Source organism: Elaeis guineensis, chromosome 4, assembly GCF_000442705.2.
Source record: "Elaeis guineensis isolate ETL-2024a chromosome 4, EG11, whole genome shotgun sequence".
Taxonomy (NCBI): Eukaryota; Viridiplantae; Streptophyta; class Magnoliopsida; order Arecales; family Arecaceae; genus Elaeis; species Elaeis guineensis.
In genome coordinates, this window is record NC_025996.2 from 57,137,897 (window position 1) to 57,145,272 (window position 7,376).

Consider the following 7,376-nt stretch of genomic DNA (forward strand, 5'->3'; position numbering starts at 1 on the left):
AGGCTTGAAAAGAGAGCTAAAAACCCCACTATCTAGGGTTACAAGCTTGATCGGAAGGAAGAATACATAAAACAAGGGCCTTTGGGGGCTTTTTATAGGCATTTGGGGGTTATAAGGTTTTCAAAACTTTCGATGTGGGATTAAGAGGTTTTAGAGAGTTGTTAGGGGGGTTTATGGTGCGCCGATGGGTCCATGGTCTATGCGCCTGTTGCTGTGGACCAGGCGGCTAATCAGATCACCAAATCAGTTGATTTTTGATCAATTTTGATCTGATTTGACTCGGGTTTGACCCAATTGAGTCTTCTTTCTTCATTCTTCAATTTCTGGGTCAATTTAACTCCGTTTTGCATAAAATTTGCGCCGTTGAAATCCTCTTTCCTTGTTCTTTCTATTGATGATCTCTTTTTCTACAAAATATAATAACAAGTATCAATTTCTTAATAAAGTTAGATAATTTAGATATTAATTGATACTTTTTATGTCAATTTGTGACATAAATCACACCCCCCAACTTAATCATTGCTAGTCCCTTAGCAATGTACCAAAATAAGATCATAATTCAAAAAGATCCTTCTTTTGCAAATTAATTTAAGATCGAAATTCAAGAAGTTTTCTAGTATTACTAAGTAATGAGCTTCGAATTAGAATCGGTAGTCGGTCTACTTAGAAGCTTTCTTAGAGTACACTTAAAGTTTTATAGCACTTGTGTGAGTGATAACTAACTTAGTATTTCAGTATTAACTTGTACAGGCCAATTGTATCATTTTTCATAACTTAGTTCGATTAATTTTCTATACACCCCAGATTAAACAAAGAACTAAGGTAGCTTTCACACTATTTTTTTTTTTTTTTTTTTTTTTTTTTTTTTTTTTTTGCTGAGCATCCTGGCCTTCCCACCACCGTTTGACGCGAATCTCAACACTTGACTTAGGTGAAGAGACCCGGTTACTAGGCTTAGGGCAATCCATATTTACTCTGTGTTTTGCATTTTATTTCAGGCAGGTAGCTCTTTCCTTAAATTCAAATTTCTTCAATTGGGGTGTAGAGAAAATTATCTAATTTAAATAATACTCAAATCCTTAATTGGCCTTACAATTAACACCTACTTTACCTTGTTAGTGTGCATGTGCAATTGGAAGTGCTAATAGTCTTTAAATGACCTAAGCCACCAAGAGTCTAACCAGCTAATCTTCTCCGTGACTCACTACATTAGCAAATACTTTCTAACTTACTCTTATTTCTTTTATAGATTAATTTATTTCATATATATATATATATATATTTTTTTTTTTTTACATAATATATTAAATGCAAGAAATAACTCATAGTGGAAGGAAAAGGAAATGATAACACCTGATTTTGTTCAAGCTCTCCCCTCAACTTGACCGACATTGTCTCCAATGGAGTTTATCTAATTTATTTGTCCTAAGCAAACTGAAAATAAAGAAAGCATTAGAAATTAAATAAGCTGGGTTGCCTTCCAGAAGCGCTAAGTTTTATGTCTTCAGCCAGACCAAACCTCGAAGCAACTTAATCAGAATAAGTTGGTTCATAAAGAACCATGGCATCTTCAATAGTCTTGACAGGTAATTCCAAGAATGGTTTTAATCGTTGACCATTAACTTTAAAGATAACACCATTACTTGGGTTTTCAATCTCAACAGCTCCGTGTGAGAAGACTTTCTTTACTAAAAATGGTCCTGTCTATCTAGACCTAAGCTTTCCTGGAAACAGATGTAATCTAGAGTTATATAAGAGCACCTTTTGTCCGATATTGAAAGTTTTTCTTATAATTGATTGATCATGAAATGCTTTGGTTCGTTCCTTGTATATCCTTGCATTTTCATAGGCTTCATTTCTAAGTTCTTCTAATTCATTCAATTGAAGCTTCCTATGGTTTCCAGCATCGTTCAAATTTGTATTTAGTTGTTTGATGGCCCACATGGCTTTGTGTTCTATCTCAATAGGCAAGTGACATGGTTTACCAAACACAATCCTATAAGGAGACATTCCTAGATTGGTCTTGAAAGCGGTTCGGTATGCCCAAAGTGCATCAATTAATTTTAAAGACCAATCCTTTCTATTGGCATTAACAGTTTTTTCCAGGATCTGTTTGATTTGTCGGTTTGACACTTCAACTTGCCCACTAGTTTGAGGATGATATGGTGTGGCCAATTTGTGGGTGACATTATACTTTTTCATCAATGTTGCAAAAGGTCGGTTACAAAAATGGGTTCCCCGATCACTAATGATTGCCCTAGGAATACCGAAACGGGAGAGAATATTTTTTTTAAGAAACTTAATGACCATTTTGCTATCGGGTGTTCTACATGCAATTGCTTCTACCCATTTTGAAACATAATCAACTGCTACTAGAATATATTTATTTCCAAAGGAATTTGGAAATGGTCCCATGAAATCGATCCCCCAAACATCAAAAACTTCAACCACCAAGATTGGGTTGAGTGGCATCATGTGTCGCTTGGTGATTCGGCCCATTTTCTGACATTGAGCACAATTTTTACAATATTCGTGAGCATCCTTAAACAAATTGGGCCAATAAAAACCACATTGGAGAACCTTAGCAGCAGTTTTCTTAGACGCGAAGTGACCCCCACATGCTTGATCATGACAAAAAGATAAAATATTCATGACTTCGTTATCTGGGATACACCTTCTAATAATTTGATCAGGACATTGTTTAAAAAGATAAGGATCATCCCAAATGAAATACTTCACTTGGGCAAAGAATTTATATTTATCCTGCTTAGTCCAATGAGAAGGTATCTTGCCTATGGCTAAATAATTTACAATATCAGCAAACCAAGGTTCAGTAGACAAAGACATGAGTTGCTCATCTGGGAAAGATTCATTGATGGGTGGTTCACTAGATGGTGCAACTAGAATTCGGGACAAATGATCTGCTACAACGTTCTCAGTGCCTTTCTTGTCCCTAATTTCTAGGTCAAATTCTTGAAGGAGCAAAATCCATCTGATTAAACGTGCCTTGGCATCCTTCTTTGCTAGGAGATGTCTAATGGCTGAGTGATCGGTGTAAACAATGGTGTGGGTCCCAACCAAATAAGATCTAAATTTCTCTAAAGCAAAGACAACGGCAAGGAACTCCTTCTCAGTTGTGGTGTAGTTAAGCTGCGCATCATTTAAGATTTTACTTGCATAATATATCACTCTAGGCAGCTTATTTATTCGTTGACCTAAGATTGCGCCCACAACATGATCGGACGCATCACACATTAATTCAAATGGTTCAGACCAGACAGGAGGATGAATGATTGGAGCTGATACAAGTGCATTTTTTAGAAATTCAAAGGATTCCAAGCACTCATGAGTAAATTCAAATTTAGTATCCTTTGCCAAAAGATTAGTCAGTGGACGTGCTACTTTGCTAAAGTTGGCAATAAACCTTCTATAGAATCCAGCATGACCTAAAAATGAACGTATTTCTTTCACAGATTTAGGTGGTGGAAGACTTGCAATTAGATCTATTTTGGCCTTGTCCACTTCAATCCCCTTTTTAGAAATGACATGGCCAAGAACTATTCCCTGTTTGACCATAAACTGACATTTTTTCCAGTTGAGAACTAGGTGCTTCTCCTTACATCGTTCTAGAACTAATTGCAGGTGATTCAGACATTCGGAGAAGGTTAGACCAAAAATAGAAAAGTCATCCATAAAAATTTCTAGAAATCGTTCTATCATATATGAAAATATGCTGATCATGCATCTCTGAAAGGTTGCCGGTGCATTACATAGTCCAAAGGGCATTCGTCTATAGGCAAAAGTACCAAATGGACAGGTGAATGTAGTCTTTTCTTGATCTTCAGCGGCTATGGGGATCTGGTTGTAACCGGAGTATCCATCAAGAAAACAGTAAAACTCTTGTCCGGCTAGTCTTTCCAATATTTGATCAATAAATGGCAAAGGAAAGTGATCTTTCCTTGTCGCAGCATTCAACTTTCTATAGTCTATACAGACCCTCCATCCCGTTTGGGTCCTAGTTGGGATAAGTTCGTTTGCATCATTTTGGACCACTGTTACCCCAGATTTCTTGGGTACTACTTGAACTGGGCTTACCCAAGAGCTATCAGAAATAGGATAAATTATTCCACTATCTAGGAGTTTCAGAATCTCCTTTTTAACTACATCCTTCATAACTGGATTAAGCCTTCTTTGGGCTTCTCTTGTTGGTTTAGCCTCTTCCTCTAAGTATATTCTATGTTGAACTATAGAAGGGCTTATTCCTTTGATATCTGCTATGGTCCAACCTATTGCCTCTTGATTTGCTTTTAGAACTGACAATAACTCCTCCTCTTGCTTGGGATCTAGGTCTGATGCAATAATTACAGGCAAAGTTTCTTTGGGTCCTAGATATGCATACTTGAGATGTTCTGGGAGGGGCTTCAGTTCTAAAATGGGTGCTTCCTCTATCGATGGTTTAGGTGATGAGTTCACCATCTCAATGATTGGTTCAGTAGGAAGTGTCAATTCCTGATTAATCTGATTTTCTTTAAGTATTTCATTGACATCCTCAGACTCATGGATTAACCAGGGGTTAGACTCTAGGTCGACTTCATTATCACTAATGTCAATGGATTCATAAATACCATCTTGGACTACATTGACATCAGCATGAGAAGAGGATTCCTGTTCTAAGTTAAAAACATTAAGCTCAATGGTCATATTCCCAAAGGATAACTTCATTAGACCATTTCGACAATTGATTTCAGCATTGGCCGTAGCTAAGAATGGTCTTCCTAAAATGACAGGTATATGTCCTTTAGGATTCGCAACTGGCTCAGTCTCTAAAACAATAAAATCTACAGGAAAAATGAAATTTTCAACCTTTATCAGAACATCCTCGACCATTCCCTTAGGGATCCTGAGAGATCTATCGGCTAACTGTAATGTGATCCCAGTAGGTTGAAGTTTTTCTAATCCTAGTTGTTCATACACCGAATATGGAAGGATATTCACACTAGCTCCTAGATCTAGCAAGGCCTTTTTTATATTGGTTTCTCCAATAACACAAGAAATTGTTGGAGCTCCAGGGTCCTTATATTTAATTGGCACATGGCTAGATAGGTATGAACTGACACTTGCAGCCAAAAATGCTTTCTTTGGTACATTAGTGGTCCTTTTCCTAGTGCAGAGATCTTTTAAAAATTTGGCATAAGTTGGAACCTGATGGATTATATCTAAAAGAGGAATATTAACTTGGACTTGTTTAAATACCTCTAAAATTTTATCTAAATGTTCAGATTTATTGGATTTCAGTCTGTTTGGAAAAGGAGCTCTAGGACTTTTAAGTACTGGACTAGGTGAATTTTCAGTTTCTGGTGCTTGAGGTTGAAAGGTAGTAGTTTTAGAAGGTGACTCGGCAGATGAGTCATCTATATCATCAAGTGCAACTACCTTATTGTCTATTTGTTTTCCTGATCTTAAGGTATGAATGGCATTTACACCATTAACTTGGTTTCCTTGTTGGGGTCGTGGACCATTTTGGTTCCTAGGATTTGGCTCATGTTGGCTAGGTAACCTACCATGTTCTCGTTCACTAATGGTCGAAGCCAGCTGACTTACTTGCATTTCCAGACGGGCTATAGCTTGGGTGTTATTATTTATGAGTTGACCCGTAGTTTGCATAAAGCTGGTATGTGTTTTCATCATGGCTTCTAGGCTTTTCTCTAAAGAGGTAATTTTTTTGTCATTATCATGGAAGCCTGGCGGGTTGTTCATCACTGGGTTGGACCTTAGATTTTGCTGATTGAAATTTGGATTGCCTACATTAGGATTCTGGGACCATGAGAAATTCGGGTGATTCCTCCAACCTGGGTTATATGTGGGTGCATAAGGATTGTTCAATGGTCCTTGATAGGTGGCATTCACCTGTGCACACTCATTCGAGTAGGAACATTCTTCTAAGACATTGTTTGGTGCGTTGCACCCTTTACACATGGGTGCAGATATTTGATTTACATTGGCTGGTCTCTGTAATTCTAAGGCTTCCAATCTACGTGTTAAGGTTGCAATCTTGGCCTCTGATGCTAAGGTTGGTTGAATTTGATGCATTCCTCCTCTTGAAGGTGTAGCTTTATCAGGTTCCCTAGTTGTTTCCCACTGTAAATTTTTCTCGGCTAGGTCTTCTAAGAATTGCCAAGCTTCAGTAGTTTCTTTGTCCATAAATTGACCTTGGCACATGGACTCTAGCATGGTTCTTGAGTTTGAATCTAACCCCTCATAGATGATCTGGCATAGTCTCCAAGTTTCTATTCCATGGTGTGGGCATTGGGTCAAAAGATTCTTGAAACGATCAAAGTACTTCCAAAATGATTCACCAGCTAGTTGGTAAAATTGATTTATTTCATTCCTAATCCTAGCTGTTTTATGATGGGGGAAATACTTTTTTAAAAATGTTCTCACAAAGCCCTCCCAGGTAGTGACAGAATAGTTTGGCAGACTATAAAGCCACTTCTTAGCATTGTCCTTAAGGGCAAAGTTGATTAATCTAAGTTTGACCTCATCCTCTGTTAATTGCAGTTTCATGGTTGCACATACCTTCTCAAATTCTCTAATAAATATATAAGCATCCTCTAATCCTGTGAATTTTGGAAGCATATTTATGATTTGAGGTTTGATTTCAAAATTATTAGCTGTGGGTTGTGGCAACCTGATACAAGATGGTTGGATGGAGCCAACTGGATAACACAAATCCTTAAGGGTCATGGGTTGGATTGGTTCAGCCATTGGAACAACAGGAATTGACTCAATTCTAACTAGACGACCCGACACTCTTCTCCACACACGAAGTGTACGGTTCTCGATGTTTATACAATTTTTTTTTTTTTAATAAAATTTTTATGTATAAGGAAAAGAAAGAAAAGAGAAAAAGTTCTAAAGAGAAGATCCTAAGGAGTCCTAAATCTAAAAAAAAGTAACCAAATTTTTTAATTTTTTTTTTTTTTCAAACAAGTGAATCAATAAATTAAACTCAATCTATCCTAGGGTTAACCTAAATCTAGACAGCTCCTAACTGTTCCAAGATGACCCTTCAAACCTTCCAAGTGGAGATTGATCAACTAGTTAGCCAGGTAAGTATAAGAGGTGGGAGGTTCACTCATCGTTGCCTTTCTAGACACCAAACGAGTTGGCCAGGCCAGCAACTGAACCAATTTAACAAACCACCCTCAGGGACTTGCCTAGACACCAACTAATCAAACAACTCAAACTTGATAGAACTCTTAGGGTTCCTTGTCCTATTGAGCTCGAATTCCTTAAGGTTGACGTCTAATTGATTTTAAGATTAAAAGTCTAGGTAATGCAATATGATGGAGATGGTTTTTGGGCTAAGGAAGGGT

The 7,376-nt window shown here is 37.4% G+C and overlaps 1 non-coding gene across 1 annotated transcript; it reads left to right on the plus strand.

The window, feature by feature from the left end:
• Positions 1 to 6,289: 6,289 nt before the first annotated feature.
• Positions 6,290 to 6,396, plus strand: LOC140857629 (small nucleolar RNA R71). The gene has a single exon (XR_012141121.1). It is a non-coding gene; the product is annotated as a small nucleolar RNA R71 (small nucleolar RNA).
• The last annotated feature ends 980 nt before the right edge of the window (positions 6,397 to 7,376 follow it).